Genomic DNA, 23763 nt, shown 5'->3' with positions numbered 1-23763 from the left:
TCAAAATGGTACCCATTAAATATAAGTCAAATGAAAACAGATATGTATTTCCTGTTCTTGGACACTTAACACATAGATCATCTGTTAAGAAAACTGACAACCTTTCTCTCAATATCCTTTGAAGTATATCCACTACCTTACTGCATATCATAGCGGTTTCCTACATTGAGTAAGTACAGCAGGTATGGGTTCCATCCTCACGGATCACCTTAAGTATTCAATTCTGTGCACCAGCACAGATACATGAAACATCCCCAATAACGTAGAAATAGTCATATCAACAACTAATAACAGTATTTTATGGATGTGCATAATATTTTCTTTACAATTGTGGTAAGACTACTTCCCAGATTATACTTCTACAGGCTTCTTTGCTTGCCTTGGAAGTACAAGCTTTGCTGGGTGTGCCTGACTAGCCACCACAAGCTGACAGTAGAGTAGGCTGAAAACGCACATTTGGGTTGGCTATGTTAATTAACAGGCTAATGACCATACTATGAGCAAATTGACAGCAAGATCATTTATGAAACAATCCAGCATGATCACCCCAACTGCCAATGACTTTCCATGAGAAATTCAGTCAGAAAGATAGTGCAAGTTAGATGAAAAATACACTTCTCTGACTACACTGTTTATCTCACTACACACACAATCTTCATACACTGAGTTCATTCACCCTAACTCACCTAACACATCACTCCTTTCTCCTTAGTTATCTAAGTAGCTCCTCCTCCTTTGCTGTCTAGGATGCCCAACTAATTTCACATAGAAAATAAACTACAGGCAGATTCACAAATCCATGCACCCATCACTGGGAATGATTTGCACTGTTACAGCTCTGCATAGCTATGCACCACAAGCAAAATGAATGTGGGAGCTCTTCAGAGCTTATCTTTCACTTGCCTGCATCTTCTGACATTCTTTAGACCAAGAGTAAACAAATAATAGAAAAAATAACTCCAAGATTTCCTCTCTGTATATCAGATAGATGGAAATCTAATGATCCACATTGGCCTGTGTTGTTTCTCCACCCTTGGAGAAGAGCCTTCCTGCCCAGCATGCATACACATCCCACAACTAAGTTAAACTAACCTTATATCCATTTTTCACCTTCCACATAACTGTTCAAAGTCTTTACAAGCAAGTGTCTCTCTATAGTTAGCTGTTCCAGCTATCTCAGGCAACAAGAGCACAACACAGCATGATCTTAAAGTGTTATGCCAAGCCTTTTGATAAGTGACACCTCTTATTAAATATTCAGATGAAATGATGATGACTTGGAAACCATCTTACACCTTGTTACCAAACACAACATGCTCTTGGTCTAAATTTCAACTAAAATGAAAATAGAAGAGTGTTAGGTGCTTCTTCTATTACCTTCTCTAGGTTTCTGAAATGAGAAAAAGCAGTGCAACCTCTATGCATTGTTGGCAAGTTGTTCTAGTAAAGCATTAGTGCTGAGTTTATCATACTTCCCATGCAGCACAACTCAAGCACAGGAAACTGCACATCTCATCTATGTGAGAGGACATTTCCAACCATGCCAGGTAGGGATAACAAGTAACAACAGATGCTCTGCTCTGTTGACTGGTTAGGACAGATTTATATCTCCAAGACTGAAATCCCAAACCTCCTGAAGTCAACAAAAATTCTCCTGATTATTTCAGTAAATCCAAACTGAACCTATCCTCAGAGCGAATGGGGGATACTCTACAGCCTGGAGTGGAAAACAGCTCTGCTGGGTTGGGAATATAGCACATGAGGCCTTTTGCCTCAGAACTTCTTCAGAGAGATTCATCATTGTCTCTATTTTATGTCCAGAACTGAATATGAATAAAATTCTAACCCAGTAAGAAACTTGGTAATAGCTAGGATGATTATCGGGCTGAAACCATTTCATATGATCCAGCTTCAACAGGTTTCCATTTGAAACTGCAAATCAGTTCAAACATTATCTAACACACTTTGGTTTTAGAGTTTCTTGCCCAGTACTACATTATTATTATTATTATTGTCTGAATTACAGCAGCACTGAAATTTCCTGATCAAGTTCAGGGGTTTGCAGTGGTAGGCATTTCATAAAGACAGGGGAAGATCTGCTCCCTGTTCTAAACACTGTGCTTCCTGATTAAAGAGAAACCTTATAATCTGTAGCACCATATGCCTTAGTTGTAAGCTAAAGCTGATGAACCTAAATCCTTATTAATTTTTCACACACGTAGAAAAAAACAATGCCTAATTTAAGCTGGATCACACCACTCCATTCTAGAGGAGGCAGGGAGAAAGAAGAGCTGTGGATCAGAGTTCTGACTCTGCCTTAAGAGTGTCAGAAATATGTGAAAAATTTCCAAACAGAACAAAAAAACTTTGAGTAGATTTTTAAACTTAAATAGCCAGCCCTGATCTGCTTCTTCTTTTACCCATGATTCAAACAAATGCCAGTCTATCTTCCTTTTCCCCTGCCTGAAAAAGGCCTTGTATTCATAGCATTACCCTCCCAACACATACCTCAATTAGATGCATTTGTAGTTATTCAGGCAGCTCTTTTCCACATGGTTTTGTTATTTGGAAACCTTTACACCTATTACAGATTGATTTTCTCCATGGTCCATCCTAAGAAATAAGATCATTCACCCTGTATCAAACTGCTCCACTTGCAACCTAACCTACGTCTAAGACCTTCATCCTTCATTACCTAAAACCACAACAGCTGAAGTGACATCTGCTGATTATTATATCTCCAAATTGATGGCAGATGGAGGACGTCAGTAAAATGTCCTTGATGACAAATTTCACTGCCAGACTCAGGCTATAGAAGCTGCATTTGTTGGCCTCCTGTGCTTTTAGAATGCCTATTTACCCAGGCTCTTCCTGAAAGGATGGGTGGGGTGAGGATGGACTGTGTTATAATACCCACTGGGGAGTGCTCTTTGTGTCACTGTTGATATTCGGTCCCTTGTTATTTATGACTGCACATGTTTTTAGTTTTTTTGTAGTTCATTTAATATGTGTTATGATAGGTATTCTTCATAACGTGGATATAAACAACTGATCAATCTTCACCTCAAAAAAACATAACGAATGCACGTGCTTCTAGAGGATCATTCTTCTGTCAAGCTTTGCGTGTCAAGTATCAGCTGTATTTTGTTCAAGTCATATCTGAAAATGTGGTGAATGGTGGGGGGCAGTTGTGGGGAAAACTGTTTCTGCTTCATTCTGTTTCATTCCTCCATAATTCAATGAGAGCTGCCAGCATTCTGCTGAGACCTGCTCAAGAAGATTCCTTTTTATGAGGGAATGAGCAGAATTTCAGTCCAAAATGCTCATGTTTCAAAAAGATATAGTGAGTGAAAACAGGGCATTATGCTGGAGACATGCAGACATGCCACACAGTTCTCAGTCCAATGTTGTGCATGAATGCTGTTATTAACACCCATATTTTTCACATATTTCTCAATTTGACATGCACCATTTTTTTCACTTTGTATGTAGGAGAGACAAGTGGATAAAATTAACCAATGGCTGGAAATTAAACCCAGGCAAATTAAAACTGGAAATGAAGCACATGTTTTTAACAGTGAGGGTGATTAAATATAAAAGAACTGATGGAACATCCATCTCTTGCATATCCACATTAATATGGATGCCTTTTTGGAAGTTATACTACAGTAAAATACCAATTTGGAGGCTCATTATAGACACAATGCGGTGAAATTCCATTACCTCTTAGGTATGGAAAGTTAGACTAGATTATACGGTGGCACCTGCTGGATTTAAGCTCTACAATTTTGCTTTTATAGAAGGAACATTACTCCTCATTCATGCTCCTCAAAATTTATCTCTATCTCACAAATATTTTTACTCTTTTCACCCACAAATTCTGCAGAGCTACACAGCCTATACTTCTGAGTGGGAAAATTACCCAGATACCCACACAATTCTTTGGGAAAAATGAAGACACTGGTATTCAATGTATTCCCTTCTCATTTACATAATTTTCATACTCTGTGTTTCTAACATCCTTTCTTATTTCTCATAGCTCAAAAGCATTCAACTATTATTTTTCTGCTGGGTAGCCACTTATTCAATGAGTTAGAAGAATGTTCATTCTCTCATTTCCTACCATATCTTAAGAAGCCTTTCTCCAACTTTAAACATAGATCTAAAATACCTAAAAGATAAACCAATGAGCATTTTAATAACTAGTTTTAGTTTCAGCTGAGGAAAATCTTTAGATTGTTTACTCTGGTTAAGAATCTGGCTGTGAGATTGTTTTGTTTGGGGTATTTTTTTTCATGACAAAATAGTTAAATATGGGAAAAAAAAGTTCCTCTGAGAGGTCCAGCTTGTGAACATTTTTCTTTATGGCTTCTTTCCTTTTGATGTTTTTGACATTCAGGTTTTTTCACAGGTAAGAAAAGAGCAGTTACACTTATCCTTTTAATGGTTTGGCTCTAAAAATATAAGGTGCAAGCAATCGATATTGAAGAATTAAGTAGAAAAAGTGATATGCAAGCCAATAACCACAAGGGAAAATGACTCCACAATTATGACAAAAATACTTGTTGACTACCAAGTAATCCATGCCAAAAGTGGCCAGGGATTTTATTGCATGGCTGAAGATGGCACTGAGGCCTTTAGGACAGATCCTGGCTTTCCAAATTACTGGTTTCTGTTGAAAATGTAAGTTTCAATTGCACAGATGTCAAGGGTTTTCAATACCTTTTCTTAACGCCAACACTCCTTTCTTGCAGTTTTCTGCTCATAGCAACACTGTTGCTTTGGTTTTAGATTCAAGCCCTAAAACCTGGGCCTCATAGTTAGAGCCGGTCTGTAACACCATGGCATCATTGTGCACAAAGGCAGAATGACTCATGCATGCACCTATTTTGGGGTTGTTTTTTTTTTTTTTGCTTTCCTCACGGCTGAAAACTGATGATCTGTTTTATAATATGAAATGCAAGCAGATTCTCCAAGCACATTCAAATAACTCTGCTGAATCGCCTGTATCTCAGCATAAATCGCACACAGGGCCGCTAACATTAAGGGTAAAAACCTTCAGCTACTGAAACAATGTCAAATTTGTCTCTGACATATATTATATTTAGATAAAAGCACTTGTTGGAAATGTCCCAGGGAAAAGCATGTAATTCTCTCAATATGTGAAACCTGTAATGCTCTGCATTTACTTCATCCACAATAGACCTGACATTGACCTGTCAGTGAGCAGTGCAGTACATTTAACTTGTTTGAGTTTTGAAGTTTCACATGAAAAGAAAAGAAAAAAAGTAACTGGGAAGAAAACAATCACTGGCCAAGTGCCTTCTAGCTGATAACTATTACATTTTTACTGCTTTCTTTGAAGCTTAGTGGAATTCACTCAGAAATCTGTTTCCCTGGTAGATGAAAAACATCCAAAAAAGTGTACAAAATAAGCTTAATTTCTCAAACTTGAAAAAGTGGGAGCAAAACCCAATCACTGTGCATGCCACTGTGGTTGATTTGGAATTTGTTGACTCTGTAGCAAATTGCTTTCTGCTTGCTGCCACCACCTCCAGTTTCCAGTGCTTTATTGCATATAAAATCTAAAATAATTTATGCCACAGCTTTACCCAGTAATGTTTCAGACATATGACTTGAGAATAATGGGCATTTTGCCTAGCTGAGCCATAAGTAAAGACTTAGAGGATTTGCCTCAGAATATACAATCCACAACTGCTATAAAGCCAAGTCAGAAATCTTCTGTCTTGTGTTTTTGGGGCCCTATGCTCAATATGGCTTTCAAGGCACTTTTATACCTCAAATTGTTAGCTTACTGAATATATGCAAAGTTAAGATCTAACTCCTTTTCTTCTGTATTTCATTGCAAATGAAACTCCAACTGGCATGACTAAGAGATATACTCAAGAGAGAAGGAATTAAAAATGAAGACAGACATGAGCATTTGTGTCACAGTTTAAGCATAAAATACAATAGATCTAGCTTATTTGTTAGACTGATATAAGGACCTTCCAGCTGAACTGCACTTCTGGATTTCATATACATAGGATTAGGGTACAGTAGCCACTTCAACATTTTTTATGCCAGGCTTTTTACATTGTTTCAGGGTTTTTTTCCAAACAGTTAAATTCTAAGGGCAGCAATGGCAAAAAGCAGACCTTCCAGACATGCCTCACTACTGTAATCACCACATCAGCTAGGTGAGCTAAAACCAGACTTACAGGACATGGTGGTCAGAGTACAGACCACCTTCACCCTAGTGTAGCTATAGCAGTGACAGAAACAAGGGATATTTTAGCAAGATTTTCTATAAGCAGACTGGATGGAAGGAGAACTGGCTTCCACTCCTCTTTGCTCAGTGTCCTGTTTAGCCCTGTAATTGAAGCATGCAATGTTTTCTGATGAATCAAAAAAAAAAAAAAAGTTTAAACTTTTTCCTTTTTTTAATATATTATTTTTGGTGTTATTTTTTATTCCAAAAGAGTATGCTGCACCCTCCCAAATTGGCAAACAAGAACAAAGCTACAATTTCAGGAAAGCACTAACCGAATTATTATAAATTATGCATGTATCAGTGATCTGGAAACCTAGCTTTCAATTTAATCTGCTGCTCTACTTTCACCGTGGATACCTGCTTTGAAAGCTTGCTTAATGCAGCACATTAGGAAATAGAGAGCCTCTTAACAAATCAGAGCTTGCATTTCATTCCCTCCACAAAGATTAATATGATTGCTGCATTTTAAGAGCACCGCATAGTAAAAGGAAGTGCATGACCGTGAGGATAGATCTCATACACAGAAGTTTCTTGAGTTTCAACCTGTACTTGCTCCACTGAATATCTTCTAAGGACAAACACTGAAAAAGTTAACTCAGAGAATTACTGGATTCGTTAACATCCAAACCAATCTCAGTCACACACTCTAATCTTCCACCACCATGCCCAATCTACTCGCAATCAATTCCCAGCATATATGTATTCATCATCCACCCTGCCAAAACAAGATGTGAAATTTGAGATGAAACATGGCTTTGCTTTTCAAAGATGACAAATCTTTATGAGCAAAATCCCCTTTTGCATTTGTAGTTTTTCTTCACTTGCCTGCCAGGTTTTTCAGGGTGTAATGAGGAACCAGGGGCCAGGACTCTCCAGTGCATGAATCCTAACAGGAAGTTTATGGCATCCCATTGACTGAAATCAGGAACAACACACACCAACAGTGTTGCACCCATTTTGAAAGGACTTAGTTCATCTATCACTGAAATGCAGCTGCGCCCAGGGTGGATCAGCATGTAGCCTATGGCTATGACTCCAGAACCAAAACATCGGCCTCTGATTTAGGACTGACACTGAAACTGTTTATAGATTTCAACAAGATTGGGACAGAAAACCAGTGAGGGAGGAAGAAGTAATGTAGAAGCATAGATCAAGCAGGGACCAGGGCCATAGGAAGGGGCCTGGAACAAGACATCTTGGGCTGGTGATGGGGCTAAAGAGAAAACAGGAGCAATGGATGAGGAACATCCGTCCCTACAGAGCACAAGTTGGAGAATGGAGAAAGGTTGACAGAGAAATATTCAAGGACCGGGAAGAGGAAAAGAGATCCATCAGGGAGTAGCAAAGACTGAGAAAGCACCAGGACTGGGTAAGTTGCTCAGCCGTCAATATTTAGCATCAGAACAGGTTCACATGCTGTCCAAAGCCTGGCAAGCCAAAACCCAGCATGACTTGACAGAATGGAAACTCTAAGAGAGCAGATCATGATTACCTAGGCTACACATCACTCAGGAACTCCTTTGATCTTGCCTGAAATGTTACATGATCTGAAATGCCAACAGTCAGAACCTGCTATTTTTATTGGTCAATTCATCAAAAGTATGGGTTAGCGTTAGCCTGGGCTCTGTGAAGCATCAAAACTCGTCTGTATTTCCCAGGGCATTAGAGATTGTAACTAAATTACTATTGCTTAGAGACAGACACGTCCCTGAAGTATCTGCTAGAGCCTTCAGAAATAGAGCAAAGACTGTGCTGATGAACAAAGTACAAGGCATGTACTTACACACAGCGAGCCTGGAAAAATAGTTTTACCAGATAATCATTCAGATAATCATAGAATAATCTTTTTGTATCTACTCTTCCCAACACAAAATAAACAAGATGGGGACACAGCCTTAACATAGCACAGCAGACTAAATATTGAAATAAATGCTGCAAACATGAAAAGAGCTGAAATACAAGAGCAGAAAATGCACCAAAACAGAGTGGGTTCTGAAGCCTTATGTTAACTGAAATAAACCACTTCAGGGGTGATATGGCATTACAAATACATCCAGTGCTGTGCTACAACATATGGTGAATGGGAAAAAAAGTAATGAAAGTCATATGTCTCCAAGTTTTCTGGTGCTGATTCCCCATGCACACAACTCATGGATGCTGTGCAGGTGCGGATTTGGTTTCAAGGGAAATTCATGCCTGTTCACTTTTAACATGGACAAGCATCTGTCTCTTTCTCAGGTGTTTAAGAAACCAACTGTCAACAGCCAAGGTGATTAGGAGACATTTTCAGTGAGACAGCAGAGGACTTATGAGTGCAGATCCTGTCGTTTGCTAACAGGATTAGGGGCAGATACATTCCATGCATCTCTCTGAAAGCTAATCCCAATGTGTCTTTCACCTTCATGAAAGGTAAAAAGCCCTTCCATAAAACAGACCCATACAGATATGCAAGGTCACATACAACACTTTGAACATCACACTCGTGTTACAATGATTTGCAGGCATCGTATAACAGCGCTGTGCAGTTTAAACAGCTGGAAGCCTGAAATGTAGCTATTGCAACTACACCCACATAAACACAAAAAAGTACCCTGGCTTTACAGCTGTGATCCTTATTCCAAGAGAAACTATTTGTAAGAAACGACCAAACAACTCAATCAGTTTAAACTATTGGAGAAAGCCTTTGGAAAGCTGACTGAATTCATGAGAACTGGTCAGTCACACTGAAAATGTAAATCTAAAAACCACTGCTCTTTAAAAAGCATTTGAAAAAAAAAAAAAAAAAAAAAAAAAAAAAGCCAAACCCCCAACTTTTCAATTTCAAAGATTCAGTAACAAATTATCTACAATTTATGAGTTATTCAGAACAGAAAATACCCTAATGAAAACTAAGAAATTGAAGAAGATGACAATTTGCTTATCCTAAAAGTGCTTATGGACTTCCAATGGGGTATATGCAGCTGTCAGAGGCATAAGTCACCAAACACAAACTGCCTCAATATACAACATGTTTCCAAATCATAGCAATTATTATGGTCTCTGTTGGGTTTTTTTTTTTTTTTTTGTTTGGTTGGTTTGGTTTTGTTTGGGTTTTGTGGGGCTGTTTGTTTGTTTTGTTTGGGTTTTTTTGCCATTCTGGAATAGCCAGCTCCACATAAGGAACCAGTCTGTAATAACTGCTGGGAAATGCTTTATAATGTAGCATCCCCACACAGATAAGTTCTTCATGGACACAGGAAGCTAAGTGGTAGTGTCATCTGTACATTCACAGCAACTTACTGATCAGGTCCTGTTGTTTCTTTGACAAATCTTCCACGGCCAGTCAGCCATCCTCTGCCCTATCTGGTTAGCCACCACCTGCAACGCCTCAGTCCTTGCCTCAGCTTCAGTCTGTCTGACAGGCAAAAGACATTCATGATCCTTCTGCACTGGCATGTGGGTTGCAGGAGAGAGTGAGCAGCATTAACCTGGGATGGATCTATGAGCTCTGAGTTGATTCCAGGTAGCAATGAGTGTGCCCTTGTTGGAGAGCATAACATTATGTTGTGTTGTGATTGTTCTTGCCTTTGCACACCATAGGTAAAGCACTGGTCCACAAAGCAGCGATTTGATGACACACAATATACACTTGCTTTTGTCTGCACTTCATCATATTGCTAAAAGGAATGGCAACTGGGTCCAGGGAAGCAAAGGTGAAGGAGCAAAGCAGATGGGACTGTATAAAAGAGGAGTGTGACCAGCAGTAGAAGTGAGAGGAGGTGGCCAGCAAGGTGGTAAGGATAGCAAAGGACTTGTGGTCAATGGCGCAGAATCTAGCTGGAGGTCTGTGACTAGTGGAGTTCCTCAGGGGTCGGTGCTGGGACCGGTGCTGTTTAATATTTTCATCAATGACCTGGATGAGGGAACTGAGTGCACCCTCAGCAAGTTTGCTGATGACACAAAACTGGGAGGAGTGGCTGACACACCAGAGGACTGTGCTGCCATTCAGCGAGACCTGGACAGGCTGGAGAGTTGGGCGGGGAGAAACTTGATGAAATTTAACAAGGGCAAGTGTAGAGTCTTGCATCTGGGGAAGAACAACCCCACGTACCAGTACAGGTTGGGGGGTGACCTGCTGGAAAGCAGCGAAGGGGAAAGGGACCTGGGGGTCCTGGTGGATAGGAGGATGACCATGAGCCAGCAATGTGCTCTTGCGGCCAAGAAGGCAAATGGCATCTTAGGGTGCATTAGAAAGGGAGTGGTTAGTAGGTCAAGAGAGGTTCTCCTCCCCCTCTACTCAGCCTTGGTGAGGCCGCATCTGGAATATTGCGTCCAGTTCTGGGCCCCTCTGTTCAAGAAGGACAGGGAATTGCTTGAAGGAGTCCAGCGCAGAGCCACAAAGATGATTAAGGGAGTGGAACATCTCCCTTATGAGGAGAGGCTGAGGGAGCTGGGTCTCTTTAGCTTGGAGAAGAGGAGACTGAGGGGTGACCTCATCAATGTTTACAAATATGTAAAGGGTAGGTGTCAGGATGATGGAGCTAGGCTTTTTTCAGTGATATCCAGTGATAGGACAAGGGGCAATGGGTGTAAACTGGAGCATAGGAAGTTCCACGTTAACATCAGGAAGAACTTCTTTACTGTAAGAGTGACAGAGCACTGGAACAGGTTGCCCAGGGGGGTTGTGGAGTCTCCTACACTGGAGATATTCAAGGCCCGCCTGGACAAGTTCCTGTGTGATGTACTGTAGGTTACCCTGCTCTTGCAGGGGGGTTGGACTAGATGATCTTTTGAGGTCCCTTCCAACCCTTGGGATTCTGTGATTCTGTGATTCTGTGACTCCTGTAGCAAGAAAGTGATATGGCTAAAAGGAACAGACTGCAAATGCAGACACAAGAGAGTCTAGTTTCAAATGTTTGAGGAGACAAGAGATGATAAGTTTTCACCACCAAGAAGAAAAGCCCTTTTACAGATTCAACTGCCATTTTTAAAGAGAATATAATAAAAAAAAGTCATTATTAAACACACACACACAAATTGTCTGGTATAATCCATTACATTCCAGGAGTGAATGCAGACCAATGGTTATTTTCCCATCATTGTTACATTAGTACTTGGCACTTGCTAAATTCCTTCCATTGAAAGATCTCAATGTGCTTTACAAATGTTTATCAAAATTAATAATCCTTGCACCCCTTTCTGACTTTTGCATGGTGGATGTTATTACTACTATAATGCCAGTTAATGGGATACAAAACAGAGACATAGATGAACAAACTTCTTTTAGCCTAAACCAGATTAGGATTAGCAGATAAGATTCTTTTTTTGGGCGCACTACTTCATGCCTGCTCCAAAACCCATTGAAGCTACCAGCTGCACTGTGCTGACTTCCATCACTGCACCTGAAAGCGTGTGAAAGCCACTGGCAGAATTTATTATCCTGGGACCTTTCTTTGCTGGCATACTGAACAAAGACACATCCTCCCCTGAGCTCTCTCTAAGCAAGTGATAGCCTGCCTCTCCTCTGTGTAATGCTTCTGTTGCTAGGTACTTCCAAATCAGTAGTTTACATTTAAAAAAGGGTTATGCCTGCTGGGGAGTGGGAAAGGAAGGGTGAAAAGCTGGTTTAGCCCAGGGAATCTTGCAGCTGTGTCACTATGAAAGAACCTCAAGCTTTGTGCAGAGGTCAACATGCCTCAACACAGCCTGGCACCTTTTCGAAGCACTGGGATGTGAACTGATATACGCTTAGGTGTCTGGAAATATGGAAAACAGGGTGCAGGGTCCTCACCCTACCATTGGGAGACAAGGAGTTAGCTTCAACAGGTGCAGAAAGCCAGCTTGGTGAGGTAGGACTTCCAAAAGGTGATTGAGTGAGAAAACACCAGCTGTACACCAGATTCTAGTCCTACAGGAACTGTAGACAACATCACATGGGAAGGTTTCTGTGCATCACAACTGTCTACACCTTCTTCAGTTCCACAGTGTAGATGGGACTGACCTCTGTGTCAGCCAACCCTTCCAACACTGGCTTTTGCAGGACTGTGTTGATTCAAAGTCAAAATGTTTCCCATCTCACCTGCACTGCAAGAAGACTGCTTTAGGAAGCCAAAGAGACTCCGATAACAATGCATTTGCACAGCAGATGGTTCCTTAAAAATAACACCAGAGAGCAGACTTCAGTCTTGATCCAAACATGCCACTCAGTTCATCCGAGTATCCTCTTCCCAGTCATAGTAACTATTCATACATGCACTCATAGGCAAGTGAGATACAATTCAATTTACCCTTTTATGAAAGTTCTTACAAAATTAAATTATGCATCCTGGAAGGCACTGGAAAGGGCCAAAAAACTAGATAGCACTAGATAGCAAACCTGTGTTTAATATACTTTTGTGAATATACAACATTTGGCAAGCAAGGATTTGGCAATGTAAATTGCAGAATATTTGGCACAATAAAGACTTAAGGCAAGCATGAAAGAATTTTAATTCCTACTCACAAAGAGTGTGGTCCAACCTGCTACCACAACTCAATCTACTGAGATTACTGGGTAAGAATATGGTAATCATGTTTGAAGAAGATAAAATTTAGCAGCAGGTAACAAAAAGGTCTGGAGATCAGCAATCCTTCAAATTGGAAAAACAAGTTAAGCCTACTTTAAGCATGACGGTGGTTAAGTATGAGATGCTGTCCTGAGCTCAGCAGTAGCAGTTATTTTTCTCCTTCTTAGTAGCTTGTGCAGCGCTGTGTTTCTGACTTTCGGCCTGGGGACAGCACTGATAACACCAATGCTTCCAGTTGCTGCTCAGTAATGGACTTTGTGAGCCTCATGCTCTGCCAGGGAGGAGCGGAAGCCAGGAGGAAGCAGAGACAGGACACCTGACCCAAATTAGCCAAAGAGGTATTCCATACCACAGCACGTCATGCCCAGTATATAAACTGGGGGCAGTTACCCAGAAGGGTTAGATCACTGCTCAGGTGGGGCTGGGTATTGGTTGACAGGTGGTGAGTGGTTGTATGCTCTTCCCTTGTTATTTCCCTTTTCATTATTATTATTGGTGGTAGCAGCAGTGATTTGTGTTATACCTTAGTTACTGGACTGTTCTTATCTCAACCCATGGGAGTTACATTCTCCGGGAGTGGGGGGATGAAGCGGGGGAGTGAACGAACGGGTGCATGGTACTGAATTACTGGCTGGGCTTAGACTACGACAGATGCTTAAGCTCCCACGTGCATCAGTTCCCACCTGACTAATGCACAAGAATGTTCAGTGAAAAAAAAATATGCGTTTGAGGGATCCAGAGACTAGCATGATGAGTGTTATCTATATTAATAAGGTTTTGTAAGACCAATAAGTCTAATACAAATGCATGCATAAAATTTAAACACTAGCAGTTCTTTGCCAATCTCGTACTTATGGGTGCTTCTGCCTGCTCAAGATGAGTGTAAGACAGACACTGACAGTGTTAGTGCATAGCTATAAGAGTATATAAACATTTTTTCTGGACCTTTGCCCGAAGTTTGCTCAAAATAACACCCACCAAATTCATCAAATTACCAAAGATCCAGAAAGCTCCAGGGAAGGTCCCACAACCTACTTTATGTTACAGAGAAAACTTCCAAATTGTTTTCTCCTCTATTTCAGCTCTGCAGAAGCTTTTCCAGTTCCTTCTCCAGTTTCTTCTCGCATTCTAGGCAGTCTCTATCATTCCCCACTTAATGGCATTTTAATGGGTGCCTCTATCTTCTTTCTCCAAACCTGTGAACCCTGAGCCTTACATTCTCCCAAGACTGAGCCTCTCTACTGCAGTGATGTCATGCATATTGAGAAGTGCTGGAAGTGACTGGAAGCCAGGCACTAAGCATTAAACAGCAAAACCTCTGCTAGCTTTAATCTTGTGAAAACCATAATTATATCCTTTTTCTGGGGAAAGTAAACACATTGGCATGATTGCTAGGGCAGACCAGCGAAAGAAACAACTAGCACACAGAGAATGTAACAAAAACAGGTACAGTTTCATAAGTCCAGAGCATTCACCTTCCCAAATTCAGAGGTTATAAGCATAGGATTGGATGGGAGGTAGCAATAGTACCTCCATGGATGTCTCCGACCCGATCACTTGCAGGGTGTTGGGTGAGTTTAAGAGAGGAGAAGAATCCAGGAAATCAAGCATAGAATTAACCCCATGGCTACTCAAAGTAGCAAAGGACCAAATGCAGTTCTCAGATATATCTCAGAAAGACAGAAATATTTGTCCTCAACTTGGTGGGCTGCAAATTATGCACATGCTGTCAGTGGGAAGCTTTCACAGCCATATAGCTAGGGACTGACAGGAGTACCAGGATAGCATTGCTACAGTGTTGAGAGCTTTTTAGCATGTTTTTGGTCTTGAGGGAAACCTGCAATTGTAATGAATTTCAAAACTGCTTTCCTGCAGCCTGTATGGCAAATTTATTAGAGGAACCAGAAGAAAGTTAGTCCTCAGCCTTAATCTTTCTAACTAAAGTAAAAGTTTAGCTAGCTCTGGAAGCAGATGTAACCTCTGCTAATTAGGCTTTGGGGCTGTTTCAAATCCTGAGAAAGAAAACTGCTGACACAATGTGCCTGACCACTCCTGTTCCAGGAGGAGGCAGATGACTAAGGCCAAGATGCACACCACCACTGTACACACCCAGAATCCATGCCAGTGATTTCCCTCCTGCAGAACCATGATCCTAAAAATCGTCTGCTTCACACAGGACAGATGGGTGTTACACAAAATGCACCAGGCTGTTATTCAACATTAATTTAAAAATGGTGAGTTTATTTTGAAGAAATTTGCATGCAAGAGAACATAGTGTGGGGTTGGAACACTCTTCATTCAGGCTTTACAAAACCTCATACAATACAGTAGCAAGAGAGGACTGAAAGGAAAGAACAAAAGAAATATGGAAAGGAACCGCATGGCAAAAAACGAGGCCACTGTAGCTACAGGAACTGGGAAGCCAGGAGCAACATGAAAATGAACAATGAGACTACAAAGGCTCCACCATGGCCATGTCAGTGTGTGAGGATGGTCCACATCATTTGTGGGTACTGAAACAAACAGTGTATTGACGCTTGTGAGGCTCACCCATCCCACGATATTACTGCTGAGTTACAAACTTCATTAGAAAATAAAACATCAAAACAAAAGCAACAAAAAACCTGTAATAAAGATTGTGCCAGGACAGCAACAGATATGACACTTCCGTAATTACACTGAAGCAACTCCAGTGCTGAAGGTATTGCACATGGCAAGCCCAAAATCTCCTGTTCAGAAACATGTAATGTATTTTTATGGTTAAAATAAAATAATTTGCAGGCAATTTGGCAATGGCAAACAAACAGAAGCCAAAATCTCTCATCCTGTAGTGACAAGTGCGTTGGTCTCAAGGACCTACCTCTAGGACAGGTCTCCACATTTCTTAGAGTGGAGATTTTCCTTAGAAAGGAAAACAAGTGTACCTGGACTGACTGCTTCTAGGCTGCTTTCTCAAATTTCTGAAATGCATAGCATAGAATCATAGAATCATAGAATAGTTAGGGTTGGAAAGTACCTCAAGATCATCTAGTTCCAACCCCCCTGCCATGGGCAGGGACATCTCACACTAAACCATCTCACCCAAGGCTTTGTCCAACCTGGCCTTGAACACTGCCAGGGATGGAGCACTCACAACCTCCCTGGACAACCCATTCCAGTGCCTCACCACCCTAACAGGAAAGAACTTCCTCCTTATATCCAACCTAAACTTCCCCTGTTTAAGTTTTAACCCTTGTCCTGTCACTACAGTCCCTGATGAAGAGTCCCTCCCCAGCATCCCTATAGGCCCCCTTCAGGTACTGGAAGGCTGCTATGAGGTCTCCACGCAGCCTTCTCTTCTCCAGGCTGAACAGCCCCAACTTTCTCAGCCTGTCTTCATACAGGAGGTGCTCCAGTCCCCTGATCATCCTCGTGGCCCTGCTCTGGACTTGTTCCAGCAGTTCCATGTCCTTTTTATGTTGAGGACACCAGAACTGCACACAATACTCCAGGTGAGGTCTCACAAGAGCAGAGTAGAGGGGCAGGATCACCTCCTTCGACCTGCTGGTCACACTCCTTTTGATGCAGCCCAGTATACAGTTGGCTTTCTGGGCTGTGAGCGCACACTGAAGCCAGCTCATGTTCATTTTCTCATCGACCAGCACCCCCAAGTCCTTCTCTGCAGGTCTGCTCTGAATCTCTTCTCTGCTCAACCTGTAGCTGTGCCTGGGATTGTTCTGATCCATATATAGGACCTTGCACTTGTGTCCTATGTTCCACAGTAGCAGCCATTTTTTCTCCTTCTTGATAGCTGGTGCAGCAGTGTGTTTTTGACTTCCGACCTGGGAATGGTGCTGATAACACCGATGTTTTTAGTTACTGCTCAAATATTTGGTCTGGCCAAGGACTTTCTGAGCCTCATGCTCTGCCAGGGAGGAGGAGAAGCCGGGAGGAAGCAGAGACAGGACACCTGACCCAAACTGACCAAAGAGGTATTCCATACCACAGCACGTCATGCCCAGGATGTAAGTAAGAGTTACCTAGAAGGGCTAGTCCATTGTGGGGCTGGACTAGGTATCGGTCAGTGCTCGGTTGGGCGGGGTGGGGCGAGTTATCTGCCAGCGGATGCTGAGGTGTTGTATTCTCTCCCTTTGTTATTTCCTTTACCATTATTATTATTGGTGGTAGCAGTAGTGATTTGTGTTATACCTTAGTTACTAAATTGTTCTTATCTCAACCCATGGGAGTTGCATTCTTTTCAATTCTCCTCTCCATCCCTCTGGGAGCATAGGGAGGGCAAGAAGAAGGGTGGGGTGAGAGAGAGACTTTGTGGTCGACTGTTTAAACCATGACAACATGTCATGGTTAAACTTCATGATGTTAGCATCAGCCCACTTCACAAGCATGTTGAGGTTCCTCTGGATGGCATTCCTTGTCTCCAGTGTATCAACTGAATGCCAGTTAGGAATTATTTTATGAATAAGGTTTTAAGGTGTCTGGAACAAGAATCATCTTTTTTTGTTCTGTAATGCAGCCACTTTTACCTGGAGGACCTACAACAAGACCAGATCCTCTGAAGCAGTAGCGTAAAGCCGACTAAAAGTGATCTGAGAAAGATTCCGAGTTCAGAATCAAAACTGCCTGCACAGAGTTAATCCTCCCTGCATGCCAGGTTCTGCTGGAGTCATTTTTGCTCACAAGAATCTGAGTATTTCTCACTGCTTTTTTAGTCAAGGTACATGGAAAAACTGTGGATGGAAATTAGAAAAGAAAACAAAGCCAAGTCCCTGATCTTCAAGAAGGATTCTGACTTTGAGGAAGAAGGGTCTGAATACAAACAGGCATCAGACAAAAATTCCCTACCAAACCCCTCAAGAATGGTTGTGCCACAAGCTTTCAGGAGTAGCCTACTCCTAGTAGTGCATCTATACGTTTTGTTTAATGTGAACTGGGGCATCCAATTCCTGTTACCAGTGTTGTTTATTTTTCTTTTCTGCTTTATTATCATCCAACTTTATCTTTCACATCTTTTGCCTACAGTAAGCTAACCTCAACAATAACAGGATACGTACTCTACAATTATTATGGGGAGTTGGAAAAGGGAAAAATTGCTTCACAAGTGACATAATCAAGCTTACAATACTCAGAAGAAAGTAAATAAGTGACAGAAAACTGGGCATAGTGACTAGGTTAACTGTTATTTCTCCTACAGTTAAAGAACTGCACTGGAGCACTGGGTGGGAGGAGGGCAGCCACTTTATATCGCTTCTGATTTCCTGGTGCAGCACAGACTGAATTTAAGCACAGACAATACTTGGATTGATATTTCAGTTACCAAGAGGCAAACAGCAACTGAGGAAATAAAGAATTTAAATACCAGCTTCTGTTCTCTCTTAAAACTTTGCTCATTGTAACTCAGTTTAAAACCCAAGAAACTTCATTGACTTCAGACCTGGAGCCTGTATTTAAGCCTAGAATGTGTTACTCATCTCTGGAATTCAACATGTGCCTTTAAAGCGTTTTGAAAAAAAATAGCTGAGCAATATAAAGCATCAACTAAACCTTGTAGTTGGTACTTTTCTTCAATAAGAGACTGAGAAGAGATCATATACTTTGGACTGAAGTGTGATTTATTCTGACAACTTCACAAAATGTTTAAATGCTTTAGATGAAGAACAACCCACATGGATCACTGTGTTCCAACATGCCCATTGTTCCCTAAAAAGGTGATTATGGTATGGTACTGATAGACTTGCATAAATATCCAGTCTGTGTGTCAGTGAGATTTCATGGCAACACTTCTGAAAAGAGAAGGAAGAAGGGAGGGAAAGACAAAGGGGTGTAAAGGGGGAAGCCCTCTCTGACTGTGTACTCTGCAAAGGATATGAACTGCAGAAAAGAGGAACCATGTCAGCAAATGCCAAACCAATGCGATACCTGCCAAACCACACCTTATCCTTCTCAATCAGCAAAAAAAATATCCGCTGCCTGATTTCTCTTACCTCACCAATAAAGGGCTAGGCTTTTTTCCCTTATTAGGACAGTCTCCATGCTGTAAAATTCTGGCTCTAGTAAGTGGCTTTAACAATATGTGCTGCACATCAGCACAAAAAGAAAGCAACTAATAAAAATAAAACACAGGAGGAGAATAAAAGGGCTGAGTCCTAAATTAAAAGGGACAACATCAGCTTAGTTTGAGCTCCAAAATTTGATCATAGATTTTATGAAATAGAGAATTAAAATTGGAATGGATAAATGCATGAAGGCTAACATTATACAGATATATAATTATAAACTTGGCCTTGCAGCTACTTATACACATAAGAAGACTTGCTGAAGTCAAGGAGACATTTTTACTACACTTAAGTGACTACACAGCTCAAAACATACATCAAATTTCAGTACATGAAAGCAGTGCAAAGAAAGGGTTTTTTTTTAATATTTTCTTTAACAAAATAGAATGTAAAAAGAATGAAAAGTTACAGTCAGGTAGGTATCCATGTTTCAGTTATTTCAACTGATTTGTGGAAATGGTTTTCTTGATTGGGTCTTTAAGCATATGGTTTTGGATTATCTAGTTTACTGCATCTGCATTATATGGACATATATGAATATATATGGCCAGAAGAACACAGATGACCTAAAATAATCACCAGATAATTGGTTCTTTTGAACCTCTTTGTTTTACTCTGAACTGGGAACTGGGTGAATGTGGAGGCCTGGGACTGCAGGTTTTCAGGAAAGGGAAAGACAAGGGTATGAAGAAGCAGATTGAACTTCTGCCACCCCCATCCCACACTAGTTGAACACCTATGCCAACAGTGTGGCTGTGGGGGAGCTATCTGAATTTAAGATCTGCACTAGCAATGAATTTTGTAGTTTTGCTGAAGCAGAAGAAAAATCCCTTGTCAGAGTGAAGTGGCATGGAAAATGTTCAGAGCTGTTTTATTTTAATTCAGAGTGAAGCAAGAAGGCAAATCCGACAACAAATTTTTTACGTTAACTTTTTTTTTTTTAAATGTAGGTCAATTTGAATCAAAATATTATAAAAACTATCAGAATGTTTTATTTCCAGTTTTAATTTAATGTATTTCTTCTTGTTTTCCTTTAGACAGAAACCTAGCATGAACTCCCAACCAGTTCTGCTCTGAACTCTCAGTTTTGCTCAGAACTCTGACAATTTTTATTGGTTTTGTTAAATTTACCTTCAGTCAGAAACAATTCTCATAGCTCATTTCAGGTATTTGGATTCACAGAGAGCAGTACCAGGTTGAGTCTGGTATCTCTCACCACTGTCCTGGCTTGAACCAAGGCTTGCACAGGGTAGTCAGGGTTTTCATTAAACTCCCCAGTCATTTGTTCTCTGACAAAATCCTAGAAATTTGATTCTCACAGAGTCATGACTTCAGATACAGGTGGTTATCTAAAACCTCACACAGATCAATCCATCTTCGTGCTCTCGACACTCAGTGCCTTCCTTATGCTGGAAGAAAGAAAAGCATCTTTCACTGTGGCAAGAAAGCTGTGAAATCTCACTGATGTTTCCTTATACATCCATCCTTTCTCTACCATAATGTTTCTTTCACTGAGGATAATCTCACTCAAAATTGTTTTAGTTCTTCCACTAAATTTCTTCTGATCCATAAGAGGAAAGTTCCTAAATCTAGCAACAAAATCTCGAACTGGGCATTCAGTCTTCAATAACTGTTTCTGTTGTTGTGTAAACCAGACACAAAGCACATGTATTTCATTCAGGTGGTAACAACTAATACATAAAGAATGCTTCATATACATAGAATATTGTTGTTACAGTATTTAACATAAGTATGTAGGTCCACCCACAGACAAACATTTGCATCAAAACCACTCATCATCCCAAGTGTTTCAAACTTCATTCCAAGACAACAGGCATTGAAGTGCAACATGGATATAAACATTACAGCTCACAAACGGACAGAACATTTTAAGAAAACTGCCTGTTTCTTGGCCCATGCTATGCTTGTCACTGTTGGGGAAGAAATTGACTGAGATTCTTACCTTTCAAAATGTAGACAAATAGGGTCACTACAGGCCTTGTGCACCTGGTCCATAGTTGCATTATGTCATAGAATCATAGAATCATAGAATAGTTAGGGTTGGAAAGGACCTCAAGATCATCTAGTTCCAACCCCCCTGCCATGGACAGGGACACCTCACACTAAACCATCCAACACAAGGCCTTGAACACTGCCAGGGATGGAGCACTCACAACCTCCCTGGGCAACCCATTCCAATGTCTCACCACCCTAACAGGAAAGAATTTCCTCCTTATATCCAATCTAAACTTCCCCTGTTTAAGTTTTAACCCATTACCCCTTGTCCTGTCACTACAGTCCCTGATGAAGAGTCCCTCCCCAGCATCCCTATAGGGCCCCTTCAGATACTGGAAGGCTGCTATGAGGTCTCCACGCAGCCTTCTCTTCTCCAGGCTGAACAGCCCCAACTTTCTCAGCCTGTCTTCATACGGGAGGTGCTCCAGTCCCCTGATCATCCTCGTGGCCCTCCTCTGGACTTGTTCCAGCAGTTCCATGTCCTTTTTATGTTGAGGACACCAGAACTGCACACAATACTCCAGGTGAGGTCTCACAAGAGCAGAGTAGATATCTCAGTAATGTAAATAAGCTTTTACAAACTAAGAATTCAGGCCATTGCTCACTGGGAAACTGAAGTGAAAAGCATGGCCAATAGAGAAGATAAGAAAGAAGACAAGAAATGGCTTCAAGTGAAAATGAAAAGCATCAAATTTTGAAGCAGAATTAACCAGAAAACAGAGTATCACCAAAACTGCTGCTGTCTGTGGAAAAGTGTCCCCTTCAACGCTTCACTTCTCCTAACAAAACCTATTTGGTTATCAGTATTGAGCATCCAGCCGAAAACCAGAAAAGATAACTTGCAACATAATAAAAAGACTGCGAAAGACTGAACTTCCAACAACCAAACTGCCCATGAACAACCTGTGAAGTTTGAAGGAAAGTTCCAATTTGCTGCGAAAAAACATTCTACCTGTTAGCAAAGACAATTCTGCTTTCCCTAGAAACTTGCACAGTAAACACTTTAGTGTCCAGCAAAGTGAGCCAATTCCATCCCTATACATTTATTAAGCAGTCTTTAAATTTTCAGGCCAACCGGAATGATTTCTTGGCAATGGTGAGAGCTTCTGCTTTTAATTTCTAGTGTATCAAATGCTAACAGGATTATATCCAGCTATTAAGCAATTACAAAATTTTCTATGAATACTTTAAGTATGCTGAGAGCATAGAGAGTATCTTTAAAGGATGCAGCTGAAACAGTCATATAAAGGGGCCATTAGAGGACATTTGCAAGAAGTTAGCAATCACATTGCACCTCATTCAAAACAGTGCATAACAGCCTCCTCCTTTTCCCTGGAGAGTCTCCAGAGAGTTAACTTATAAGGATTTTAATACTCCTTTTCTTTTCCATTACAATTTCCTGAGAAGACATGAGCACTTGGAATGATTACGTTATGCCTCAGCCTGGGAAGGGCAGTATTTCATCATGTATTTCACTGAGTAATGCTTTGAAGAAGCCTTTGTGGGTAATGCTAAAGGTGTCTTCTCTGCTTTTGGCCTGAGGTCACAGAGATGTTTGTTAAAAGGGAATAAATCAGTTTCCAAATTTTGGCCACACATTTGATTTCTGTTAGGGAGTCCTACCCAAAGAAAGCCTTGCTTTTCTTCCCCAGATATGCTACTGTGAGTCGTGACAAAAGAAAACCCATGTCTGATTGTCAAGGTGTGACTGCACTTGTTTAAAAGTTGCTACAGGACATAAATCTCCCAAGATACAGGAGACAAACCATATGGTAGTTAATCATGCTTCAAGAGAAGAGGATTTAATTGTTTTCACTCAGATATAATTTCACTGACTTCAGTGAACTCACTTCACATAACATAGTTATGAGTGTTACAGTGTATGCAAGCTAGGGCATTCCTCGTAGCACTCGCTCAATGCTTCAGAGATACGCCAGGCATAAAGTCAGCACACTGCTGGTTACCTCTCTCACCCAAAGGGCAGTGGAGGAGAATCTCTCTCAGTAAGTAAGTATATCCAATTATTTCTAATTTTTTAAGCAAAACAGCCAGACCTTAACATCTAGCTAAACCAGCCCCAATGCAGACCAGTGAAAGGGTCTGAAGGTTTCAGCTTGGGTCACTGAACCCAAAACCAGCTCCCCACTGTAGGTATCAAAACTCAAGGTTTCCACCAGTTATATCAGCACTAAAGTGCCCAAACTTAGCCCACTTTGCCCTGTCTCCTCTTTTCCTTTCCCCTCACACTGGTTGCAGAGAAACTGATGCTCCGCCAAGGCTGCTCCCAATTCCCGTACAGCAGCATGGGAGGGCTGGCAACTGTGGCTTGTGTCTGTATTCCACCACAAACCAACACAAAACAAACCCATTTGACACGCTCTCAGTTAAATTATTATTTATTGCCCAATTTCTGAAATCATGATGAAAGATTTCGGATTCCTGGAAGGGACTTCTTGGAGGGGCTGGGTTTCAGAAATCCCTGAGCAACCTCTCCCTCCAAAAGCACAGTATTTTGTGCTGGAAAATCAAGAAACAGGCACCCAGAAGTCCCAGTTGCTTTTCAAAACCTCCCCGAAATTTTAAACAAAACCCTGATATAAATAACAACATTTTAGAAACGTAGTAGTGTCCTGTTTCCCACCCCTCAACATATAAAGCAGAAAAACCAAAACAACAGCACAGGATCCAAATAAAGCAGGTAATTTCTTTGGCTGTATTACAGAGACTAATTGATTTTCTTCTCCCACTTCCCTTCCACAATCAGAGATGAATGCGCCATGAGGACTTTTGCTCAGTGAATTAAGCAATCTGAGTTACCTGAAAGTTTTCACGCAGACTATGAAACTTCTGCAAGCTTCCCACTAGCAGAGCTCCA

The 23763-nt window shown here is 41.0% G+C and overlaps 1 protein-coding gene across 9 annotated transcripts in view; it reads right to left on the bottom strand.

Moving 5' to 3' along the window:
• CALD1 (caldesmon 1) overlaps positions 1–23763 on the bottom strand; it is a 197571-nt gene that overhangs the window by 34329 nt on the left and 139479 nt on the right. The gene's annotated exons all lie outside the window — the stretch shown is intronic.

The sequence above is a fragment of the Lathamus discolor genome, chromosome 1 (genome assembly GCF_037157495.1).
Source record: "Lathamus discolor isolate bLatDis1 chromosome 1, bLatDis1.hap1, whole genome shotgun sequence".
Lineage (NCBI taxonomy): Eukaryota > Metazoa > Chordata > Aves > Psittaciformes > Psittacidae > Lathamus > Lathamus discolor.
Note: the sequence above shows the minus strand (reverse complement) of the source record. Positions and strands in the feature narration are given on the sequence as shown.